Genomic DNA, 26160 nt, shown 5'->3' with positions numbered 1-26160 from the left:
TTCAGATTTCTTAGACTCCTAAGTTACGTGTGATTGAGTATGCATAAAAGCCACAATTTGCAGACCTTAGTCCTCAGAGTAAAGAACCAAAATTCACCTTTCCTTTCTTAAAATGAAATGCTGAAATCATCAAGTGTTTTGGCCCTGACAGAGAGCACATCAGGTTTTTTGGGTTATGTTGGAGCTTGATTTTTTCATAGGTGCAGAGAACCCAGATCTTATGGTGAAGACAGTAAGTTTCTTTATATAATCAAGCAAAGTTATATCTAAGAGGCAATGCTTGAAATTTTTAACTGACATAATAATAAACATGAGTTATTTCCAAATATATTTTAAACTATCAGGAGTCATCTGCACACAGACTTTGTACAGAAAGAATGTGTTGTATTTTTAGTGTTCTTGCCTGAAAAAAGCTACTGTCTGTCCCTGTGCCTTTGGTCATAAACTAACCACCACATGCCCATGGGAAAACAAAATACATTTGGAGATGCTTTAAGAAAAACAAAAGCTCATTGCTTCCTGTCATAGGCTCAGTGTGTACAGAAACTACAGTAAAACTCATTTACATTTGAATTCTAGCCATTGATAGGTAAAGGTGCTTTTGACAGGTGCTGTGTCTGAAGGTTCCTGAAGGCATTCCTTATCTAAGGCTATTTCAAAAGCGGTTCTGGTTGGATCTGTCTGCTGGTCCACAATAACTGTGCTGCCTTATGGTTTTTCTTTCTTTCTTTTCTTTCCCCTTTACAATTTCTTATATGCTGAAGCTGATGCAAGGATAAATGTGAAAAGGCGTGACATTTCCTTTTTGTTAGATGCTTGTGATTTCATTATGCGTGTCCCTGAAGGTGGCTTAACCAGCACCTGGTGCTATTTGAGTATTCTGGTCTTCCAGTCAATGAAAGAGTCTCTGGAATCAGGGAGCAATAAAGCTACTTCATAATCAAAGTAGTCATTCTGGTGTGAACATTAGAAGTTCTTTCACTCACACACACACACACACACGCACACACACACGCACACAAACAGGGAGAAAAGGATTTGATAGCCATTATTCTATGCCATTTACCCTGAAAAAATATATACACTCACACCAGCTCTGTTATAAAGTCTCAGCAATTTCTTTAAATTTGCACTTAGCTGGGAAGTCTGCTCTTTCTGTTTCAGATTTGAAGAAAGCTTGTCTACTTTTTCCAAGTATATCACTTCTAATAAAAGATACTACCTGTGCCTGTAAGTGTTTTCTTCACTAACTTGTCAGATTATCACACCTACAAAAAGATGCCACTAGGCTGATATTTCGAGGTCTCAAATGACATACAGATGTTTGCTGGCTCTTTTTGAGAAACAACTTTCTACCACAACATAGGTTTTATAACTGTATTGGTGACACGTATAATCATTTAAAGCTCTTCTGGTAGTAAAGCATCAAACGGATTTCTCTACATCGTCCTAGTTTTGGTGGGGAACATTCACATCCAGTAATAAAAAGATGTGAAATCCTGACGTGAATTACATGGAATAAACCTATTATTTAAAATATAAGAAAATCTAACACAGTCCCAAGGAGCACAGATAAAAAGAGAAGGTCAGGAATCTGAATGTATCCATTTATGGACAGATATATACTTTTAACATAAATTTAATTTTTGAGCTTTGCTGTATCATATCACTGATACCATCCATGTGAGCAAATAAGCATAGGTAACAGGAGCAAAGGCCATTTGGACTACTTGGAACAAATGGGGAACTGAAGCCTGAAAACACAAAGAGCAGACTAGAAATTGAATCTGCTGTGAACAAAGTGGGGAAGACAGCCAGGAGCTGCTAGGAAATCCTACAGGATATGGGGAAGAGACAAATAGATGGGAGAGTTTTGTATGAGACTGCAAAATAAGATATAGAGAAAAGGAGTTGGTGAAATAATGGTGATGAACTTGGCCATTGGACCCACAATGGGAAAGCATAGCTGTGCAAATGATTTTCCATCTGGCTTACTCAATAAAACATACATATGTTCAGAAAATGTGTCATAGGGAAAAAACTTCAGCTGCTGTAACTTGTGAGCTAGGTCAGGTAGAAGAACAGAGATTAGACTGCTGCTCAAAATCTCCACAGCAACAGGCATATCTGCTGTTTTTGTTAATGCTAGGTGGAAAATGGAAGGGCTAACATTTTATGTAGAGAAAGCAGTTGTGTCTGATTGTACGCAAATGCTAGTTTAAAGCTCAAACAAGCACGGATTTTCCCTAACTGTGAAAACAACTCTTTAAGTCATTAACTTTTGTGGTTCCTCAAGAAACAGGTATATTTAAAATAATTTCAAACTTGCTTGGTCATTGTGAAAATTCTTGCTGATTTTTGTAAAATAAACAGAATTCAAGGTCTGCTTTTGTTGTGCGCAAAGGTCAGTTGGAGGAACAGGAAAGGTTTTGTGATGTATTCCATTCTTCTTTCTTACTTGCTGTTGCTGTGATGCCGTGGAGCCAGCCAAGAGATGAATTAATGAATATCTCCTTTACACTTCCTATTTTATCCTTCTCATTGGTTACAAGGTGAGTGTTAGACCGTGGACTGATGGAACTGGCATTATAGTTTTTGGAGCAGTGCTTTTTAAACCATTACATTTTCCCGATCTCATTTGTTCATTAATTCAGCAGTCTCTTTCACTATGGCCAGTGCTAAAATCCATACAGCAATGATACAGCTAGCAAATTACACATTGCTGTGTAGGCAGGAATTTCTCCCTTCAGATCCCTGGTAAGTGATAAGCACATGCCCTTGAGCCTGAGTTTTTTTGTAAATTCCTATTGCATTATGCAAATCTCTAGAACTGATTAGAACAGTTTCTGAATAACAGCATCTTCTGCTGCCACCTGTTCACCAAGGCCTTAGGAATCACTGGAAGAAACTCAAAATCCAAACTCCATTTCCAGATTTGTCCAACCAAACAATTTATCTGACAAACTGATTGACAGAAGCAAGTTTGCTTCTTAAGAGGAGAAAAACAGATGAACAGTAAAGCTAACAGGCCAAAATCAGTGAATCAAATAAGGGCACAACACTTCCCTTGATTCCTACCACAGGGCTCTATCCACTTGATCATCCCATTTGCTTAAGAAACTTTAGTATTATTAGAAAAAGAGGCATTGAGATTGAAAAGAAAGTAAATTAAACCAATCTACCCCTCACACCTTGGTGTTTAATAGAAATCTGCAATGAATTGGTGTGTTTTGTGAAAGGTCTGTTTTAATAAAACCTGCCTTCATCTCAAAAGGGAGTAGAACCAGAGTGAAATGAACACTAATAGTACCAGCTTATCGGCTACTCAGTAAAATCCTATTTATAAGTCTATAGATGCTAATTAACTGTCTTGCAATGGCAAGCAGAATTGTGTGTTATTCCCAAATGAAAGCATGGAAAGTGTTAAAGAAGACACCACATTGATTAATGTCTAGCCAGGTGTTTTGTGTACCCAAACTCTTCCTTTCTGACAACTTTTTCCCATTATTTTCCCTTTTTATTAAAAACTCATATGAACTCTCTCAGCTATTTTTGTGGGTTTTTTTTTTTTTTTTTTTTTTTTTGAAAAGACTGCAACTTGGCAATAGAATCATGGAATTATAGACTGGTTTGGGTTGGAAGGTTGGAAGGGACCTTAAAGATCATCTAATTCCAACCCTCCTGCCATGGGCCGGGAGACCGTCCACTAAACCAGGTTGCTCAGAGTCCCATCCAGCCTGGCCTTGAGCACTTTCAGGCATCCAAAACTTCTCTGGACAACCTGTGCCAGTGCCTCACCACCCTCACAGTGAGGAATTTCATCCTAGTATCTTATCTAAACTTGTCCTTTGTCAGTTTAAAGCCATTACCCCTTGTCCTGTCACTCCATGCCCTTGTCAAAAGTCCCTCTCCAGCTCTCTTGTAGCCCCTTTAGGTACTGGATGGTGCCCTAAGGCCTCCCCGGAACCTTCTCTTCTCCAGGCTGAACAATCCCAACTCTCACAGCCTGTCTCCACAGCAGAAGTGGTCCAGTCCTCTGAGCATCTTCCTGGCTTCTTCTGGACCCACTCCAACAGGTCCTTATGCTTTTTGAGTGGCCCAGGGCAGGTGGAGTCTCAGGAGAGTAGAGTAATAGTACAGTGAGCATCTAAGGTTGTGTCAGAGTCTGAGCATACCAGAAATCAAGCAGTAGCTTGATAATAAAGTGGAATGAGTGCATTTACAATTGATCTCTGAAGAGAGATATTATCTGATAATGGTGTTAAAAAAACATATGGTCTTTATGAAAAGACTTGTAGGTAGAAAAATCTACTATAGGAAATCCATATGTATTTGTAAGCCACATGACAGAAATGTGTAGTTACAATGTAAGATTGATGGAGTAGGTTTAGAAATTGTCTGTGAGATTCTCAGAAGGAGGTGGAAACACACAGCTGGCTTAAGACAGGTCAGCTCTGGAAATGAAAAAGTTGTGAGGATATGAATGGGATGCTTCCCACATTCCCACAGTGCGTCTCTGAGCTTAAAAAGCAGTCCTTGGCTCTCTAGGATTGGACTGGACTTGCCAGTGCAGATTAGAGCCATCAAAAAACCCAGAGGTACTCTGACATGATGCATATAAGCTCAGGCTTCTCAGGTCTCTCAAGAAGTACAGGCATGGTCCTTCAACATGTACCTACATACTTTGCTGGATAAGGACTTGGGAGGGAGGTATATGTCTGCAATCCTTAGTTTGAAATCCAGCACTCACAAGTGTGAACATCTGAGCTTTGCTTGCCATGTGCAAAATGTGTATCACACGTTGACAGAGCTGATTACCAAAGGTCGTTTTCCACATGGACCGTTCTTATTGATTTTAATCGAATTACTAAGAGTATAAGGTGTTATTTAATGAGACCCAGGGAAGAGGCGGTTGGAAACCACAGTATCCCAGATCCTATTAGCTGTGTTCATGAAGAGGTACATTTATTCTGTGAACAACTCCACTGAAATCAATGTGCATGCCTGCGGAATACCTCTTTGACCAGCCTGATTTAGAGAAAAACAACCTGGCTTCTTTGGATGAGAAAAGTTGCATAGAAGTATAGCATTATTTTTATACCCTTTCTTATTAATATATTAAACGCCACATCATTCTTCAGGGGAGATGAAGCAGACCAATGCTCAACACAACTGTAGGTTACAATCACCTGTGTCATTCTCTCAGATAGATGGCTTTTACATGGTGTATCCTGGACAGCCAAAATATCAAGAGGGTAATTTGTCTCTAAATTATGGCTGTTAGTAATTAATCCTCTTTTACTCTGGACTTGAGTGACCTTTATAAAGAAGCAGTTTAAGTTAAAAAAAAAGGGGGGAAAGAAATGAGCCATCTCTCCACAAACATATACACTTTTGTCTTAAACTTGCAGCAAGAACTATGAAAAGAATAAAAAAATCTACAACTGACTCAAAATATAGCCCAGAAGAAGTATACTAACTCACTTCTGCTGTATTTGAGGATAAAAGACTTTCCTGTAATGGCAGTGGGAAGCCTGTGACCTCTCCAAGGCTTGCCAAAATTAGGTCATCTCTGTGATAAACTGCTCAGTCCTGCATTTCCATCTTGAAAAGTTTCCTGATGAAGTGAGAAAGAAAATGTCCGGCCTGTGTAGATATGGTGTTTCTTAAAACCTTGATCAAAATCAAATGTCTCCCACTCTTTATTAGGGACGTTAAACAGAAGCAGCTGTGCGAGGGACATGCCGGCTGTCAGCATGACCTTCGGAACTGGTACCTGCTCACTGGTAATTACACAGCGTTGGCTGTTTATCATATGGAAAGTGAATCCAACACCTTGTAGGAAATACCTTTGAGGAAACAGAGTCATGATGAAATGCTGCCCTGCTTTGTTTCTGTGGGTGAATTCTAGCTTTTATAAAAATAAACTACTTCCATGACAGATAAAAAACAGACATGATTTTTGTGCAGACTGTTTGGGGTGAGACATCTCTGCCTGTTTCTGTGATTGTCTTACTTGCAAATTTTTGGTTGAGCCTTTAGTTTTGTTGAAAAAGAGAGGAAACAAACTACCACTCTGAAGCTGTCCCAAATGTGCAGAGAAGGGCAACTTGTTAACTTAGTTTTTTAAAGAAACACACATATGAGAATATGTAGAATGATTTGTGGTGAAACTATCCTTGTGCTTGGACTGCCCTCTTTTTTCATGGCAGGCAATTTGGGTTTGGCTGGGAAGGTTAAGTAGGGAAAACCCTATTTCTACAGTATTTATTTTTTCTCATCTGAAAATCTGGGAGCTTATCTAAAGAACAGTGGCGACTTCTCTTTCAGATATAACAATCTCTTCTGTCTCAGATTCATTATATGTGATTTTAAGCTCCATCTAATTGAGACTGCCTTATCTATGTTATTCTTAGAAACCAGAAGTTAATCCGTAAGAGCTACAAGTTTATCTTTCCCCTTTCTAGCCACATCTCAACTCGAAAAAGCCCATGCCATCACCCTGCCTTGCCTCATTTATCAAAATAATACAGCCTCTAACCCTTCTGGAAGAACACAATGTGAGATACGCACGGCAGGACACCCACATTCCCGGGACTCTTTTGGAGGGGGGGAGAGAGCTGTGTGCCTATACTGCATCCCTGTGGTTCCCAGGAGGTTTGGTTAAGTGGTTGAGACAATTGTATGGGAACGCAGCATGATGGGAGACATAACAGCGTGGTAGAACTTGAACCTCGTCCTTATCCCCATCTGAAAGCCTGTGCCTAGGGAGGATGACCAGAAATTATCACCTCTCCATGGGACCCAGAAGACTAAGATGGTGTCTGAGTACCAGTTCCCAGACCTGCATTTGGTGCACAGAGAAAGCCCATCCAGCTTCTTTCATGAAACCCAACATATTCCAACCTGAGCCAAATGTCTACATGGTAAATGATTACATTAGGTGTAAAGGTTCCCTTAGAGAACTGAGATCTGTGTTTATTTGCAGAATAGGTGAGGTCTGCTATTAGGGTTAAGTGAGGCAATGGGATGTTTGCAGGAAAATATTTAAATAGTTGTGGTTTTGTGAGTGCAGATTCCCAGTAAACACTGTAACAGAGATGGATAAAAAGGGCTGAGAAGGTAAGCACTTGTCCAGGTTTAGGCACAACTTTAGGGACAAGTTTAACAATTGCTTTCTTAAACAATTGTTTGGCTTTTTGATTATAAATAAGGAATGAAAAAAGTTTCCCACTTGCTTGAAGGGAACAATCACTTCCAATGTTTCTCTTATAGACTTTTTTGATGGTGTTTTCTTTTTTGTCATAATGAAGCAATTAAACCAAACAGTTCACAGGGAGATGAATACATACACCTAATGCATCCAAAGTTTAGATCAAATCTCCAAATATGAGAGGATCAATTTAAATATCTCAAACCAATTTTTTCCCAACACTCAGGGTTTTCCAATTCAATTATGTCACAGAACATGATGTTTTAATCTTCAAGGAAACCTATCAGAACACATACTGGTGGTCCACTGAAGGAGTGGGTTCATCTAGAGAAATGGCAGTGCCAGGGACTCTGCTCTATTGGCACAGTGGGGAATATGTGAATTTAAGTGTAAGCCAAGTCCTGAAGCACAAAACGTGTTTTAAGATCAGTGAGTTGGACAATGTTGTTGATCCCTGCAGCAAAGAGGGAAGGTTTGAAAGAGCAACAACTGTATGAACGGCCCAAACATGAATACATAGTTGATGGTTCACAGAGTAAGAGGCATTAGGAATGGAAAAGACCTACAGGGTGAACAGTGATTATTCTGCTTCAGTGCTCTGTCCTGTGTTTCAAACTGAACACAGACTTCTCTGACCCAAATGTATATTTTAATATGTGTATTGTACAATCAGGTTGATTTGGGGTCCTGAGTCAATCTCTTGTAGAAAGAATATTAAACTGCAAAGCATGAACAGGGATTTAAATAACAATAAGGGTTTTTTTTGCTTATTTTTGTTTGTTTGTTCATTTGTTTCCCCTTCCCTTTCCTCTTTTATTTTTTTTTCTTTTTATTAGATTTTGAACACCAGCATGCATTAAACTATCTGCAAGGCCAAACAAATACTCCTTTCCAGAAGTGAAACATTTTCTTTCCATAGTGTTTGAAATGGGTACATACAGCGCAGGGATTCACACAAAACAAAAATCTGCTAAACAAAAGTAAATGTTTCACCAGCTGAATGCAGAGTGCATTCCCCCAGGACATGAATTTTGGTGGTAGAAATAGCGAGGTATGTAGGAAAAAGGTGAGATTTTACAAGAACAGGAAATTGCTCCAAGCCATCCTTATGGAATCAAGGACAGAGAGGAGGAAGGAAGTGCAGAGTATGTGAAGACAATTTCTGCGAAATTTCAGCTTGTGGCCATGTGTGGCACTCATAAGCTCAATATGTGGCTATATACATGCTGACTTACACAGCCTGCAAGAGAACTTAGGCCTGAAATACAGCAGGAGAACAATGCCTATCCCAACAGTCTTTATGGCATTTCAAGGCAACATACTTGCACAACCAGAGATGAATGCCAATAGAAGTCACATGAGCCATTGCTATATGTGAAACAGTGCTAGCAGTTTATTCACAAGAGCTCCAGTGTTGTTACTGTAGCCTTTCAGAAAGCCCATGGAGCTTGCTGTCATTTTGATTCTGGAGACCACCCTCTGATCAAAGTTTTCCTCAGCTTTTCTCCTTTTTGACAAGTCTACTTTCTTCCAACTCAATTGCTTTATGTAAAAGTTTGCAGGCAGCCTGAAGAAGGCAAGCCACAGCCTCTTTGCTTGGTAGCAGTTCAACACTCTCAGAAGTGAAGGCACAAGATAGGAACATAAGTACAATGATGGAGAGTCATCCTAAAGGAATGGCCATCCTATCTACTTGAAGCAGAAAGAAATTAAATAAAACCCAAAACAAGAACACGGAAAGTTTTTACAATGAGGGTGGTGAAACACTGGCACAGGTTGCCTAGAGAGGTGGTGGATGCCCCTTTCCTGGAAATGTTCAACATCAGGTCAGATGGTGCTCTGAGCAACCTGATAAAATTGAAGATTTACTGCTCATTGAAAGGGAATTTGGACTAGATGAGCCTTAAAAGTCCCTTCCAACCCAATCCATTCTATGATTCTGGGATTTCCATGTTTCTCCAGATCCTGACTGTGTTATAGCAGCTGCATTCCTCCTGCTAACTCTGGTGTCTTTCCTTCTTAACCTATCTTAAACCTCACTTCCCAAACAGACTGGCTTTGCTAGTGGGTCCTAAGGCTGAGAACTCTCCTCCTTGTTCCAAGAGTCTCAGGATAAACATGTCAATAAATAAAGTGATGTAGTCTTGGCAATAAGACCTGGGCTTGTTTTCCTGTGCACCAAGCCAATCAGAGGCAGTTTAGTCATGGACTTTTTTACTGTGGTTTAAGTGGTTGGCTTCAGTACTACCGTACATGGCTACACAGCTTTAAGATTTACAACAGACATGCATGTCTGGCAAAGAACAGAGGTTACATGGGTTTATGCAACATCCCCATGTAATGTATTTACTATCTCTAAACCTCTTTAGAATTTTTTTGGATGGGAGCCCTTTGAGCAGGAAAGAGACTTGAAAAAGATACTAATTAGAAACTTGCTAAAGAACCTAACAGATAACAAATGTCTCTAGCTTTGAAGACTGGAGGTAAAAAGATCATTTGCATCTTGTTTACCTCTTCCTACCTAAGATCAGCTGTGACACTATCCTCATAAATTATCATGTACTTTACTCTGATAGACTTTAAATTACTCAAGTGATAAGGTCTATAGACCATGCAATATGCTGTACAGTAATTGCAGTATTTTTTTGATGTAGTTTTATACTCTAGGTAGACTGATAAGACTATTTGGTGATGTAGCTGAGGGGGTAGAACACTATTCCCTTTTTATCAAGCTGGCTTTTAGTGAGATGGAACTGTTATTCTCATTAGCAAAAGCAACAGAATACTCTACACCAAACACTTAAATACTACCATAAAAACAAGCATCTGTCCAAATGCTCCTGAAATGTATAACAAATTTATGTTTCTGTCACCACACTTAATTTCTATCAAAGACGAGTCTGATTGCTGAAGAAGTTCATTTCACCTTGAAAATATCTGCATAAAAAGTCAAGCTTAACATAATTCAGGCTTCAAACCCTTTCTGCAAACTTACTCTAAATATGGTGACCCTGTGTTGCAGGCTAATGCCACCCCTGAAGTAGGTAGTTATATCTGAGGGGCAATTAACCCAAAAATAACAAATCCAAGTTACCTTGTGTCTTCAGGCAAGCTGCATAACATTCAATCCATATCAAAGTGCTCTTCCAACTTTTTAATTTCAGGTATTTGACGCTCAGGTTGAACTCATGCCAGTGATTATTTGTGTCACTTTCCAACCTGCAGCACTCTGTGTCTGAGTTACTGTCATTACATCTTTGAACAGCACCAAGACCCATATGGCTTGATTTACTGCTTCATGGGATTGAATAAGCAGCACAACATTCACCAAATTGCTCTTTTTCAGAAAGATCCTAATGATTCTTTTGCACTCCATATCCAGCCCAACCGATGCAGACTTCCCTCCCTGTTAAGTGATTTTCCCATAACTGAGTGTATTCTGCACATACTGGGCCTTTTTCCTCATCAGATATCTGAGCTGATCCCCATGCAGCCTAACCCTGAGAATACGTCCTGTGTGCTTAGTGAATTTTTCATGAATCCCACATTAAAACTTCAGGCTTTGAGATGCACTGAGGGAACTGACATGTTTACCCTTCCAGATCTGCACCACTGTTATCTTTCCTAAGAAAGCACAGGAGCACGTTTGTTTTCCAAAATAGGTGTGGGCAAAGGAAAGACCATGGTCCTCGCATGTCACTCTGCTGCCACATCATCATTCTTTCCAAGTGTATTTCTTAGACCATTTATTAGCATTGCTAATACCAAACACCTCATTTTTATGCCACTAGCAGCAATTGTGAAAGCCATACTGAACTTTCTAATCCATTTATCTATTAATTTATTATCTAATTAAGGCTCACAATGACAGTGCTATTTGTTTAAAAATGCCCTCAAACTAAACCAATACAAAACACACATGCATTCAAATCAATTAAAATGGTACTTACTAATGTTTTCCTTAATCAGTTGGTAACTGTTCCATTAGCATTTAAAGAAAGGCAAAATTCACTTTAACTTCATCATAATCATGCAACCTACTTGCATGGTGCCAAACTGATACAAATAAATGTTACTGTCATGTCAAAAGGTCATGGAATAGTACCAGCCATGAATTTTGCAAAAGCCATCCTAGGAATAAGGTTTTTTTACATAAAAGGGCCCTAGAACACTAGTTTAAATGCAATCACTGAAAGGCAGTCAGGCAAAAATGGAGATTTCTGAAGAGTTTATTAAAGTTTACATCATACCTCGTGCTACATCTTTGTGATTTTTTTTTCCAAGGGCTGTATCTTTTGCACAACAGCAACAGAATCTAGTGCCACATGCCTAACACTTCATGTTCATTCCAGGAAAAAAATGAACCCGTCTTCCTGTGTTGCTTAAACAAAGCCTGACCTCATTCCTTAGCTACTGAACTGTGTCAGGGACCCTTTCCACCGCGTCATCCATGCACAGAGAAATCCTGCACAATACCTTAATGCCATTTGTTTTGGCCACTGACTTTGAAAGCAGTTGTCCCTCTTGTTTGGATGCAAAAAGTGCAGGCACTGCACATCCAAACCACGTGAAGATGTTACACTGTCATCTACCTTTCTAATACTGTGAAAGATCAAACCCGATGTTAGTTGCTTACTGTGGCAATGGATTTCTGGGGCACAGCAGGAAGAGAGCTCTCTTCCTTCTTTCCCTGCTACCAGAGTTGCGGCAGTAACAGCACAGATTATCACGCTGGAAAGGGTTGCTCCGTTTGGTTATTTAAAAACATTTTAAGACCATCTTTCAAAGCCCACAGTAATGCGTACTGACACCAAGGTCTGAAACACAAATCCCTGCGGACTCAGTCTGTCCTGTTCAAGCCTGGAAATGCATGGAGGAACATTCATTCATTCTCCAGATTTGTGTTTGAACATGATTAAGGACAACCAGTGCTGCTTTTCCCCTCCTGCATGAAGCATCACTTTCCCTTCTGCTCATTATTTATAGTACCACATAAGATATTTTTAAGATGAGGAAAGGCAGAAAAAGCCAGATTGAAGATTCATATATCTGTAGTTTCTTATACTAAGAATGGCTAAATACCATTTCTCAAGCTATTTACTTCTGGAAAGTTGTTTGGATTTTTTTCTTTTCTTTTTAATACCAAACAGGTAGCCAAAAGAAAATGAAATGTAATAAACAGGATATTTGACTGCAAGTCAACACCTGTATTGGCAGAGTCTTAAAACTCCTGCTCTGCAGTGACTGAAATGATACAGCCATACCTGGCATGGAAATCACTCACTTTGCCTGAATTTTTTGCAGCTATTTTAAAAAGTGAAGAAATATACCTGAAGAGACTTCTTTTCCTTAGCAAGGGAAAACAAGAGAGTGGGAGAGAGCTCTCAGGATCTGATCTCGATCCTTCTGAAGTCCAGAGGATACTGTATCTGAGAGCTTCAAATCCTCACTGCCTTCCAGCACTGGTGTCAGTCCACAGGCTTGCAAGCTGGTTTTCAAGCAACAGCTAAACCATCTGAAGAGTTGCTCTGTTTTATCAGTTCAGTGGGGATTTTTTTGATCAGATTTACTGGATGATGTCTTCTTGAGTGACAGCCATGGGCTGGAGTAGCAGATGTGTGTTCAATAAAGCACGTTCCACTCCCAGAGCTTATTTCTTTCTCTTTGTGCTTTATTTACCCAGGCTGACATTATGACACTTAATTAGTCTTCATATTGGAAATGTTTTCTGGATTAGAGATTTCTGTTTAATAAAGCCTGGGAGGAAGTGCTAGGTCTGATTAGTGATGCCTGACTCAAAGGAAAACAAACTCCCACAACAGCTTACTGACAGTTAATCTCCAATCCTGAATAATGCTGGACTGGGAGAGGAAACCAGCACTCCAAAGGATTGGGACCTATCCTTGTCAAATGCCCTTGGTGACCAGAATGAGCAGTGGCCATGTAAGAAACCTCTTACTCGTGGTTGCTGACAGCTCACATGACCAACCTGAAGGGGAAGCTGCACTGTTTTGGTAACAAAAGAGGCTTTGCCAAACCATGGCAGAACTCTCCCTGGGTCCTGTTTCTGCATCATAGAATCACAGAATGGTTTGGGTTGTAAGGGACTTTAAAGGGACACCTTTCACTACACCAAGTTGCTCAAAGCCCCATCCAACCTGGCCTTGAACACTTCCAGGGATGGGGCATCCAGAGCTTCTCTGGGAAACCTGTGCCAGTGCATCATCACCCTCATAGTAAAGAATTTCTGGTTCACTGATCTCTGCTGGCTGCAGCAGAGATGCTCTCTGTGGGACAGGGAAATTCCCTGCATTACTGAAATAGGTCAGCTCCAAGTCAGGAAAAAATAAAAATCATTTAGCTTTTATCCTGTCACTTAGGATCTTTTCTACTGAAGGGAACTCATAAGCAGCATTGCTACTGTCAGAAGAGAGATCTCTGCTAAAGCTCCTCTCCAGAGGAAGAGGAGAAATTGCTGCTGGCCTGGTAGGCTGGGGCTGGCAGCATCACCAAGAGCAAAGGTGACAGGACATAGTGCAGGAGAGTAGTTCATGAGGAGAATGGTGCCTGGGACCTTGACTGGGGGCGTGGCCAGAGAAATGCCTGGAGTAAATGATGACAGAGAGCTCATGCTGGAAGGGAAAGGGTCTCTCCATGTAAGGAAGAGAAGGTTTTCAGAAGGTCAGACACGAGGACCTCATCTTTTTGGGGAACTCAAAAGTGGACCTTGTGGGTGCTGTTACAACTCAGTTGTGCCATGGTACAGCCAACAGCACTGGCTTGTCTAGCTATCAGTCATAGCTAAGCTCCACAAGGCAAGAGAGTGCAGACAGCCATTCTCTTCCTCCCAAGGCTGTGACATTCTCTTGGATCATGTCGCTCTGATCCCATCATTACACTCCATGGGGAGGTTCCTCATGTGTACTCAAGTCAAACACATGTCTGTCCTGGACTTTTCCACTGGCAGATGAAAGACAGCACTCATGCCAGCACCCTACACACCCGAAAGGAGGCTGTGGCTGGACCTGTGGCTTGCAGATCTGCTGTCAGTATAGCACACAGGTTTACCCTTGAGGGCAGCCTCAGTGATCAGAAGTGCTTCATGTCCAGCTCTGAATACACTTTTGCAGAAACTTGGAAGTATTAGAATGAAAACTGACTTGGAGTAGAGGAACATGGAGGGCCATGATCTGCTCTCCAATGTAGAAAATTAAAAAGTTTACAGTAGTGTTTCAATGTAATAATAACATAGTAATATTTCAATTAATTTCATATAATGTTGGGGAAAGGATTGGTTGAAGATTTGCAAATAAATAATTGCAGTGGCACATCCTGCCTATATTATGATCATTCTGAATATCTATTGATACACAGGTATCACAGCTATATCAATATCTTACTCTATCAATATATGGAGTGAGGGGAGTATGAGAGAATCCTAATATTGCTATGAGGTAATTGCTGACAAAGAAATCACTGATATTGAAATGGAGTTTCTATACTGCAGATAATTCCAAGAATGTGCTATAAGAAAAGTAAAGATCAGTTGTTTGGTTTTTGATTTTCAATTTTTATAGTATAAATGATGCTGTGCTCTGGAGAAGCTGACATAAAATCAGGTTGTTATGGAAAGTTCCTGTAAAATGTTCAGCTAGTATTGTTAATTCTGTTTTAAAACAACTATCTCCCTATGCAATTATATTTCAATAAGCAAAAGGTTATCTCTGTTGTAAAGACACATAATGGAGAAAACACTCAAACTGTTGCAATGTCATCACTGCAGTTTATCCTCCAGCATGACTGTGTGCTCAATTACAGCAGAAAAAATGTATTAAATATCAGTCAGATAGGAACATCATCCAGTAGCTGTATATTTCTGAAAAGCTTTTACATCCCAAGGAAAGAAGATTTTTTTTTCACCTACATTATACTCAGTTTAGGAAAATAAGACAGAAACCAAATGGAGCCAACTGAGGAAGAATAGGAGAAATCTCCATACTGTGGCCCAGAAGGGGAACCTACGAGTTCTATTTACTAGAATTATTATTGGTATTGTTACACTGTCATTCACAGTGTGCCAAACCCCCTTTAGCATGAACTTGTGCAACTCACCCATTACCCATGATTCACTGGCCTCATCTCTAAAGTGGAAATAAATGTCCTTTCCACAGCTGGGTCTTGTAAAGATGCATTTAGAGGATTGGAACACCAGTATAAACCGGTTTCTTATTCAGGGCTTTATAAACTGTAATGAAAAAAGGCTGAGTAATCACTGACAATGTTGATGTCTTATCTGAAATTCCCCCTGAGATCCTTCTAGTCACAGGAAAGTGACAAATTATTTTTCTTGTGTTTCTAATAGAGTCAAAAATGAGCATGGTTCTCTGTAATAGTCAGTTCCTTAACAAGCTCTTAAACTTTCATTATGTCTTGCTCTACTGAAGTCTTTGTGCTGCAGAACCAGACATCAAAGATATAGCGTAGCTCTGGACACTGGGACTACTTCACCAACTGCTGCTCATAGGTTATCCATAAGAGAGCAACATATTGTTTTGTTTTTATGAGATCCTGTAAAAGGAAAACTGGTACTTAGAAAAAATGAAATGCTGCAAGCAATATATTGGCTGGATTAACTTCACCTTCAGTACTTATAATTTCAAGGAATGTCTACCAAGTTTCACTGTAAACACATTGTGACTGTGCTTACGTGGAAAGTAAAAGAGGGTGCAAGCTCCAGTTCACATGAATTTCCTGTTTAATGTCACTGGGTTTACAGTGGTCATGGTTTGACCCCATTGTGTCAGCCTATCTCCCAAGACTGTGTCTGGGGCCAAATCCATCTTCCTTCATCCCTGCAGCTTTCCAGGAGAAGTTTCCTTACATATTCCTTGATGCTCACATGTTTAAAATTAAATTGGATCTGACCCATCATAACTGTTGATAGGCAACATTGTTCTGAAAGCTGGTAGCCACTGCTTGGTTAACAAAAGGCAAGCATATACCATCCTTAAAGGAATTTTCACCAAACTGCTTGACTGCCCTTGTGCCAAGAATAGAGCACAGAACTCAGTTTTGAATCTGAGAAAAAATTAAAACCTGCTGACTATTGCTTTTTGTGAGGATGCATTCAGAAATGCTGTTCTGTCAAACAAGTGTCTCTCCCTGAGACGGAATGAAAATGGTAAGTATCTTATCTCACATCCCACAAACACTACAGATGGTCACTGACCAGCAGTGCAAGGTCAGGAGTTGGAAGTGATAGAGACATGCATTACCTTGGAGTAGATAATCAGTAACAAGAGGGAAAAGAAGAAAAGAAAAGAAAGAAAGAAAGAAAGAAAAGAAAAAAAAAGAAAGAAAATAAAGAAAAGAAAGAAAAGAAGGAAGGAAGGATAGAAGGAAGAAATAAAGAGAAAGGAAGAAAGAAAGAGGAAAAAAAAGAAAGAAAGAGAAAAGAAAAATTTTCTTTCTTTCAAAAGAAAACCACAATTGGTATAATTCTGTGAGGATAGGCTGATTTGAAAAGTGGTAAGAGATTAATAAACAGTAGGTCTGTACTTCAATAATTAATCTCCATTATCAAGTTTTAGTCCATGCACTCAGTATTTATTTTTTGTTTCAGTATATTTTGAAAGAGGAGAAGGAGGGAAAAGATTATGGGATCTTCAACACAGAACGAGACAAAGTGTTAATGGGAAAGATTACTGCTGTATAATCCTTAGCAAATGGCATAAAAGCATTAGATACCTGCACTGCTACCATACCTGCCTGCAGAAACACGTAATTGCCAGGAATTTAGTTACTCTTCTTATGGCCTCTGTAGTGGTAAGAAAAAGTCAAACTGAAGCTGTTATTCTGTAAGGTTTCCTTGCAAATCCATTGGATTTTGCTCACAAGACCATAAAAATTGCCATGCTGGGTCAGATCAATGTCCATATAATCCAGTATTCTTTCTCCAACAGTGACTAATACTACACATTTTGGTACATCACAAGAAAATATAAAAAACCTTTCATGACCAATTATGGAAAAACCTTCCCCTAGAGGAAGGCTCATCCTAACCTCTGGCAGAAAATGAAGCTTTTTTGCTTTGTCTGAAGTATTTCTATTAGCTCCTGTCTAACCTAACCCTGGTTATATTTGCTATTTTTATAAATACCTGTTCCTTTTTCAAATTTGATTAAGTTTTAACTTAACAGTACTGTGTTGCAGTGAATTTTACAGCTTAAATTGTCTTTAGAAGTATACCTTTTATCTCTTAGAAACTTACTGCCCTTCAGTTGCACTGGATGGTTCTTGTTTTGATTTTATGAGTGGGAGTAAATAAGACTGCCAATTTACTGTCTCTGTAGTACTCAGGATGTAATATACTTCCATGAAACACCTCTTTATTCACCTTTTCTTTAAAATGATTGTTCCTGTCTCTTTCACCTTTACATTCTTCCTAACGTTTTCTGGCTGTGTGAGACTTCTTCTGCTCCAAAATATCTATTTCTTTAATAATAAAATGAGTTGTTTGTTTACATCTGTTTTATTCTTCTCTAATATTATTCTCTATTTTATTTAAAAACTACAGTGACTTTGGCACTGAAATCTAATTTCTGAAGGTCTGACTTGAAATGCCCTGAACCAGTAACTGCATTCCTACCAAGCTCCTGCCACCATGGTCATGTGACAGAAAGCCATTTGTGATATTATTCTTAAAATCCAGTTTTAATATTCTAGCAATTTTCATGAACACAGTTCTGCACTGAGTGCATGATTTCCCTGAACTGCTGTTCACAGTGACCAACCAATTCTCCCCTAAAACCCTCCAGAATCTATCTGTTGGATAGATTCTATCAGAACCTATCAGAATCTATGTGTTGGACCCTCCAACCTCTGTATTGTCAATTCTGATTTTTCTCATCTGTGTTTTCCCAGACAGCAGTTCAGTTGTTCCTCTGCATTGGGAGGTGGCTCTGGACTTCCTCCTTAGACTCTTCCAGCCCTGTCACTGCTTACATGTTATCTGCCAGTCTTGCCTCTTCTCTCTTCACTGCTTTTCCAAATCAGTAAAGGGTGTATTAAATATAGTCCATTCATACATCTTTCCCTTAATCTCTTATGTTAAAGACCTTTATTTGAAGTACAAACCCCTTATTTTGAAGACCTTTATTTTAAATACAATCAACTGTCTATTTATCCACTGTTGTATGACATTCAAAGTAGCCTGGACCAGAAGAGCAGAGAGGACAAGTATGTTTACATCTGCTCCCTCATGTGCATATGGCTTCTTTATAATCTAATACTGTTATGACATTAGTTTCCATTTTATCAAACTGTATAAGGTTCATTGGCCAATCGTTCAGAGATCCCAGTTTCTTTTTTAAAGAAGAAAGCAGAAGATGCTCAGCCCCCTAGTCCCCTAAGCCTGAGTTAGTACCTTCCCTTTCTGTGACCAACATCAGTTCCATTTCCAGTAGCAGTCAGAGAATGAGCCCCTCTGTGCTGAGAGAGGCATCCAGTGCTCTTGATTTTAGCAGTCTTGTGTCAGCAGCAAGGCACTGTCTGTAATGATTAGACTATAAATACTCTAGGACCTCTGAAGTGCAAGTTGTTCCCTGAGGCACTTGTTTTGGTGGGTTCCTCACACTCTAGAGATACTGGTCTCTTTCTGCCGAATACCAGGACTGCCTAGAGGACCAGCTTGGAATTAATGGCTTTGTTCTGCCAACTAAAGTTGCCGGAGATGAATCCTTCTTTAAGTGACCTGAGCATCTTTAACATAATGATTTTTTTTTTTTATGGTCTTCTCTGGCATTCAAATTCAACTATGTTGCTGTTTTTAAATGCATGAGGTGCTGCAGGGCTCAGAAGACTGACAATAGGCTGTGGAAGCTGCTAGGAAAGAAAATTTTTTTTTTACTGGGAAATTAATGAAGTGCTGGCAACTACTGTTGCCCAAAGAGTTTGTGGAGTCTCCATCCTTGGAGATATTCAAAAGTCATCCGGTCAGAGTCCTGTGCAACTGGCTCTAGGTGGTCCAGCTTGAGCAGGGGGCTTGCACCAGATGATCTGCAAAGGTCCCTTCCAACCTCAACCACTCTGTCATTCTATGATTTTGAATTAAACTCAGTTTGGCATGGCCTAAGGATATTGTATTGATTTGTGGACAAGTTTGTCAATCCCACAATAGGAAGACAGAAATTAAGAACCTGCCAGCTCAAGTCCAGATCCGAGAGCCTCTTTGGAAAAGTTCATTTAAGTCTTGAGGTCTGCACTCATCCTCTCAGAAATGCTGTCCAGCTTGCTATGAAAGGACAAAGGTTTTCAATGTAACATGCTCTACTGCATGCAATATATAGTCAGTCAGAGAACTTCACTTCGGGAATCTCTGTTAAATGCTTTTCAGGAGAACATTTAGGACCCACTTTCTTTAAAGAACCATGTTTGAAAAATGGTGTATTTTCATTATCAATATACACACACACATATATATACATGCATACGTATAGATATGTGGTGACTAGACGTCCTCATATCAGCTGTATCTATAACTATATAAATATTTTACAAACATTTGTTTTCACTTCTCTTTAAATCTTTTTTTTAAACTTAGTAAGGTGTTTCATTGACTGTCAATATTGAGTCCCAGCAGTTAGAAATGTAGCAAGGAAATTGTGTTATGTGATGGGATGGCAAAAACCCTAAGCTGTATCTCTCAGGAGAAATCAATGCACTGTGTCTTTTAATGTCATAAAAAAACCCTCCCAACAAGATGTACTCACAGTAGTATTAGCAGAAAAGTGAGCTTCTAATGGCCTTTATTGATTAAGTCAGAAACAGCAGACAACTCTGAGGGTACTGTTGTTGTACAAAACAATTGGAACTACCACTACCTTAGTGTACTCTTAAGTATATTTAGTGAGGATGCCCCAAACTCAGTATCTGTGGAACTGCTGTTGGAATAACTGCAGCCTTTTTCTCCAGTAAGTGATTTGCTGAGCTTGAAAGAAGCTTTGCGATCGCCTTCTCTGAGATATTCCTCCATTTTTTTACCCCAAGTTTTGCTTTTGGGTAAGTGCAAAACCTTATTTTTCCTTCTCAGAAACTTCCTCTAACCATCCTGTTTCCCTTCTTAAGCATCCATCAGAAGTTTGCAGGAGGGAATGAGGACAAGAATCCCTTTGAGAGACAGCAGCCTTAATGACATAAAGAAAATATTACTGCTTTGGGGAATGAATCTGCAGTGATTGTAGGACTCTCTAGGAAAGGACACAGACAACTGCAGCTGAATTATGGAGGCCTAATAGCATGCCATCAGGTGAACCTCAAAAGGGTGGGTGTAGGTCCCATGCATCTGAGGGGGGCAATGTCGTAGGATGTAGAAGTGCATTACACACTGGCTGATGCTGAGAGGCACAGAAATGCACTAGTGATATCCAAATCCCTGGTAAATCTGCTCCTGTCCTGAGGCACATTCCTAATTGAGAAATGGAAAAATACTGCTTTGCTATTCTTTCCGTATGCTAAATTCCTCTATTTTGCAGATAGCGAGCTAAGTACACGCTGCCGCAGCTGCACAGCCGTAACTCATCAAAGTATACCAATTCAGTGAGGTTTGACTGTGTGCCCACATCCTCCAAAAAACCTCATGATAGGCACAAACCGTGTCGGTGGCCTCTTGACTCGCTGCTCTGCTGCATTATTGAGATGAGAGCTGCTGAGAGCCATGGCCAACAGCATTAAGGGCCCTGCAGAGCATCTGATTGCCAGCCACACAATGCTGTAAATGGGCCAGGACGGATGTTTTGGATAGGAGCCAACTCACCATAAACGCCAGCCAAGGAAGCTGGTTTGTGACTTGCCCCTTGGTGAATGCACCTTTATTCAGTGAACAATTAATATACCTAAAGTAAACAGAGAGACAAACAGACAGGCTCTGCAGTGGTGTGAAGAGGTGAAAATACACAGGGATGATAAAGAGAAAAAAAAAAAAAAAAATTCTGCAGTCAGCCATAAAAATTCCCACTTCCCACTGGCTCTTTTACAGAGAATTGTTTTTCTCTTGTGAACAGTAAACAATGAAGGCAGGTTTTGTAGCTGGGTGAAGGGCGCTGAAGCAGTGTCAGGGTCTGATCAGAAAGAGTAAGGTGCTAAGCGTCATATGAGGTATGCAGACTGGAAGCCAGAAGTATCAGTGCTCTTCTGCTGTTATAAACACTGGAATCACCCCAAGTGATTGAGCCCTTGCCAAGTAATTCACCACTCTGCGGACAGACTCTGCTTCTTGTTCGTGTTTGCTGATCTGATGCAATTCCTAGAGCTTAGTGGTTTAACAGAACTTCTTGTGAGACACTCGATTTATCACTGATAAATCACTGATGAAATCTAAAGTTCAGTTATAAAGTGAGGGCTCATCCACAGCCGTATAAAAGGCTTTCCCCTGGCTTAGAAATACACCAGTGAAGATACCTAAAACAGTAAACTCCTGCACAACTCCTGCACCACTCAGCCTTTGTTTCAGGCTTTTGCTTTTAAGGCATAATTATTGTTCCCGGTTAATTATGGAAAAGATATGTGTATCATTCCTACCACTCCCAATCAGTCTCATCCTATCCTCCACCAGCTCTCAGCTCCTTTATGCACACAGCAAAGAAGTTAAACTCAGCAATGAGCTTCTCCATTTTAATAAAAACATTTTCTGTTTTCAGTGCTGCCAGTGCCATTGCCTCCTTTGCATAAAATAGATCAGTGGATGGATGCTGTATAGTTGCTGTCTTAGGATGTTTCAGGGGTCCTTTGTATTTGTTCTTCAAGCAATGCCCCAAAAGCAGTGAATTTTCACCCTTTTCTGTTCAAAATCTTTGCAAATCTTCTTTTTGTTTCACTGAACAGTATGTTTTACATATGGAGGTGATGATGACTAGTGATAGGAGAAGGGGGAATGACTTTAAACTGAAGGATTGTAAGTCTATGTTAGATATTAGGGAGAAATTCTTTACTGTGAGGGTGACAAGGCACTAGAACAGGTTGCTCAGATAAGCTCTGGATGCCCCATCCCTGGAAGTGTTCAAGGCCAGGTTGGATGGGGCTTTGAGCAACTTGGTGTAGTGGACGGTGTTTCTGCCCGTGGCAGGGGGTTGGAACCAGATGATCTTGAAGGTTCCTTCCAACCCAAACTACTTTGTGATCCTATGATTCTATGACTTCCTTTCCTTGCAGGTGTGGGCTGAGGACAAACCCTACGAAAAATTTTTTAAGTATTCAGAATGATTATGGATCTGTGTTTGAGGCAGGATCTCCAACTATTTACTTTTCAGCTAGTAAGTAACAGATGATGCAAACAACAACCTCTGCAAGCAATTTTTTGATCTGGACTAGAATGTGTGGGACTACACTACAAATCTTTTTATTCCCCATACCTGCAGTGCTCATCACACAAGCTTTTGAAATCTGTCTTAGACATCTCAGTGCACATCAGTCCCAAATCTCTAACCCAATGCATTTCCCAGCACACCACTTGAATAGGAGGTTTTACCCTTTGATCCCAATATGCACAAAACCTAGTAAGAAATCTGTGGGGCAAAGCACTACCTGATTATTCCTTTGTGTGTATCTGTTATTTCCCAATAATAGATACAGTGCTGCTACTCTGGATCCTGACCCCCATTATACTGATACAATGCAGCAGCTCCACTGACTTTCTCATTTGTGCCATCAGAAAGGTGCTGCAGTATGAACTGTGGCCCTGCTATGCATTCATCTTTCATTTCCATGCATTTCTTGACTGATACCAGAGTGAGGGTAACCCAGCACAGTTCAGCCTTCACCTCTTCTTGGCATGATTTATCTGCATTATACAGCAGCTCTAGGAGAGATTGCTCTCATTTATACTGTGATCCAGCAAATTTTCTCCTCAAACTAACTCAATACCTTTAAATAGAAGCAATACCTGAGCAGAGAAATGAAAAGAAGGGTCAAAACAGTGAGAAACAAAATGCCTGGGCATCACAGCATTCTCACTGTAACCCCATTTTCACTGTGATCTTTATAAAGGCTACAGACACTACGCCTCTGGGATCTTGTTGCTCTGACATTGTTATATGTGTGTTTTGATTAAAAAATGGAAATGTATGGATGTTGTTTATGGCTTGCATAATGGTGCTGGAAATCTGGTCAGATGGCTGAAATGGGATGGTTTGAAATGATGGTTGGTTTGAAATGGAACATAAACCTCAGCATAACCTTTGGTCACCTTTGTGCTAAAAATTGAAGAGATGAGCTGGTTTGTCTTCCTCCCAAACTCCATTTTAACACTTAATAGGCTGCCCATTGTTATATGAAAGTAGTGTTCTAATTGCAATTAGTAGTTTAGGGGAATTTTAATTGCAATGTAGTGGGGAGCACTACCTCTAGATAACACTTTTATCAGTGTGGCATTACTTGAATGACAAGCAGTGATGGGTGGCTTCTTCTGATTTAGGTAAATTTGCTCCTAAAGAAATAAAATTAAATTATAATAGAGCACTCTTAAACAAACAAACAAAGAAACAAAGGAAGAGAACTACCTATTAAGGTGGCTTGTCTTGCCTGTTATAGGAAAACAAATGCAGACAGGAACATACAAAATATAATATTTCGAGCAGGTAAACACTGGCAAGAGAGAAAAGCAACTGAACTAGTATAAAATGGTATGAATAATTTGAGACTGAAAACGAGATGAACATTTCTAGGCATCTGAAGAATGAAGCAACTGTTTCCAGTAAAAGAGATGAGAGCAAGGCACCAATCTGGCTTCAAGACAAAAAGTTTATCCCTGTCTGTAGTGAGAGTCGGGATTTGGTGAGGCAGTAAGGTCTTGGGAACAACAGGGCATGGTTCTCAAGAATTTGGACAATTTCCTTTCTGCAGTGTTAGCATCAAGATAATTTTCAGTGCAAAAAAAAGGAACAGAATAATGAAAGGGAGGAAAGAAGAGAGGGAGAAGGAAGGGAGGAAGGAGGGGAGGAAGAAGGGAAGGAAGGAAGGGAGGAGGGAGGAAAGAAGAAGTAAAAGGAAACAAGAAATTAAAAGAAAACAAAAGAAAAAGTGACAGAAAAATGAAAGTAAAATGTAAAAGAGAGAGCAGAGAAGAAAAGAGAGAAAGAACAAGAAAGAAAGAAAGAAAGAATAAAAGAAAGAAAGAAAGAAAGAAAAAAGAAAAAGAGTAATAACCTTTTAAACCAAAACCAGCTAACCTAAAGCCCAGATGACTTCAGAGAAGCTGATTTACTAAGGCTTTCTAATGTTTCACATAATCAATTGCATCTCACCATTGCTTGACTATTGTTTAACATACAAGAGCAATATAGTTCCAGACCTTGCTTGGGGCAGGTAATGATGGTGTGTTTGTGTGGGATGGAGTAGTAATTCATTTCAGACGTGGAGGTAATTCATTGCAGACATTTTTTAAGAGAGTTAGGGGAGAAAATAAAATGACAGATGATTTTACAATAGTTCAGGATTATTTTTTTTTTTGCTGCTGACCCTGGAACTGGTAATAGCAGGAAATGGAAAGATTAGCATAAAGAATGGTCATTGATACTTGGGGTCTGATAGCCATTTTTGCTGAGCTCTATACTTATTTTGAAAGGAATGAAGCATTAAAAACAGCCAAGGTTTTCTTTCTTGCACATAAACTGTCTTACTGATCTTATGGAAAGTGTAAAATGGGTGAACAGGAATTATGCCAAAGGGTTTCACAGGAATAACTCTGAACTCAAACAAAACATGACAGAGAATTGGGTATTTTTCTGTTCTAAATTGAGTAAGATTTCTCAGAAACCTATAGAGAAGCCATCCCTTTCCATTAAATTGTTTATTTTTCCATGTGAGAAGAAAGGATTGATTTTGTTTGTTGTCTGTTTAGTAATAAAATTGGTTCTGCACATAAATAAAAAGAGTGGATATTCATACCCAGACAAATAGTCTAAATAATAAGAATGTAGAAACGAAATTGTTCTATGGAAGCCAGAGATGGCATTTATGGGAGAATAAAAGGAATCCACCTAAAAAATGATAAGAATCAAGATGATCTTTTAAGATGTGGCCTCAGAATTTGTTTACTGAATGGACAAGTGACCATTAAAGGATATTGTGGGAATTATGATTTATTAAGTTAGGTTCAGCTCTATGGTGCAAAACAGTCTGTCCAGGCAATACCAAGTCCACCAGAATTACTCCATATTGAAGAAGAACAGAAGTGGTTTAGGGTCATTCACACCTGATCCGCTCAAGTCAGCCAGCAGGTTTATGTCCTGCAGCTTAACTTCACTTCTGACAATCTAGATGGCCCTTTTCCCTATCACCATTCTGAACTTACTGGGCAACTTTAGTGATGCCACAGGTAATCTACAGCCCTTTTACATAGATCTACAGGTTAAATAAACAAAACAGGTGATGCGAATTGAAATATATATGTATATAACGTTGTATTCATCCCCTTTTTCTAACCACAGGAGCCTGGTATGAAAATCACTCAAGGAAGGATTGATGTACCTTAATTTGGAGGGAATATCATCAATGGATGACACAAGCTGGATAAGTGTTAACAGTTGCACTGAACCAAGCAGTTAACAAAACTGATGTGATTAATAATAATAGACAACTACTTGCATGACTTTGAGACTTTAGAGCTGTGAGTTCCTAAAGGAGTCAAGGTGAGGAGATACTGGATAAGGAAATGGGAACTCCTGAAAATGGTTATTTTTCTAGTCTTGCTGTCAAGTCTAGGAAAACCCTGCAGTGTTCTCACCATAATGTGAAAAATAAAGTGGTCAGATGTTATATGGCTGTCTTAATTGTGGTAATTGTGCATTTTTTTCCAGGCACAAAGAAGGATGCTGCTGCTTCTACATTAAAGGGAGAATGAGTTTTATGAGTCATAAAAGAGAATGAAATACCGGAACCTTAGTTCACTTGCT

General features: G+C 39.6%; 1 protein-coding gene and 1 long non-coding RNA gene across 11 annotated transcripts in view; one reads left to right on the top strand and one right to left on the bottom strand.

The window, feature by feature from the left end:
* The window catches only part of LOC113957612, a 38992-nt gene extending 12850 nt beyond the window's left edge, over positions 1 to 26142 (top strand). Inside the window, exons 3-4 of one of the 2 annotated variants that reach the window (XR_003531251.1) lie at positions 25696 to 25896; positions 26065 to 26142. This is a non-coding gene — a long non-coding RNA (uncharacterized LOC113957612). Of the gene's footprint in view, positions 1 to 25695; positions 26014 to 26064 lie in introns of those variants that run through there. The other variant, XR_003531243.1, reaches the window with a different exon arrangement.
* The window catches only part of TENM4 (teneurin transmembrane protein 4), a 599346-nt gene that overhangs the window by 279485 nt on the left and 293701 nt on the right, over positions 1 to 26160 (bottom strand). The gene's annotated exons all lie outside the window — the stretch shown is intronic.

Source organism: Corapipo altera, unplaced genomic scaffold (genome assembly GCF_003945725.1).
Source record: "Corapipo altera isolate COAL_440 unplaced genomic scaffold, ASM394572v1 0, whole genome shotgun sequence".
NCBI classification, from domain to species: Eukaryota; Metazoa; Chordata; class Aves; order Passeriformes; family Pipridae; genus Corapipo; species Corapipo altera.
The sequence above is the reverse complement of the archived record's forward strand: the minus strand, read 5'-3'. Positions and strand labels throughout refer to the sequence as shown.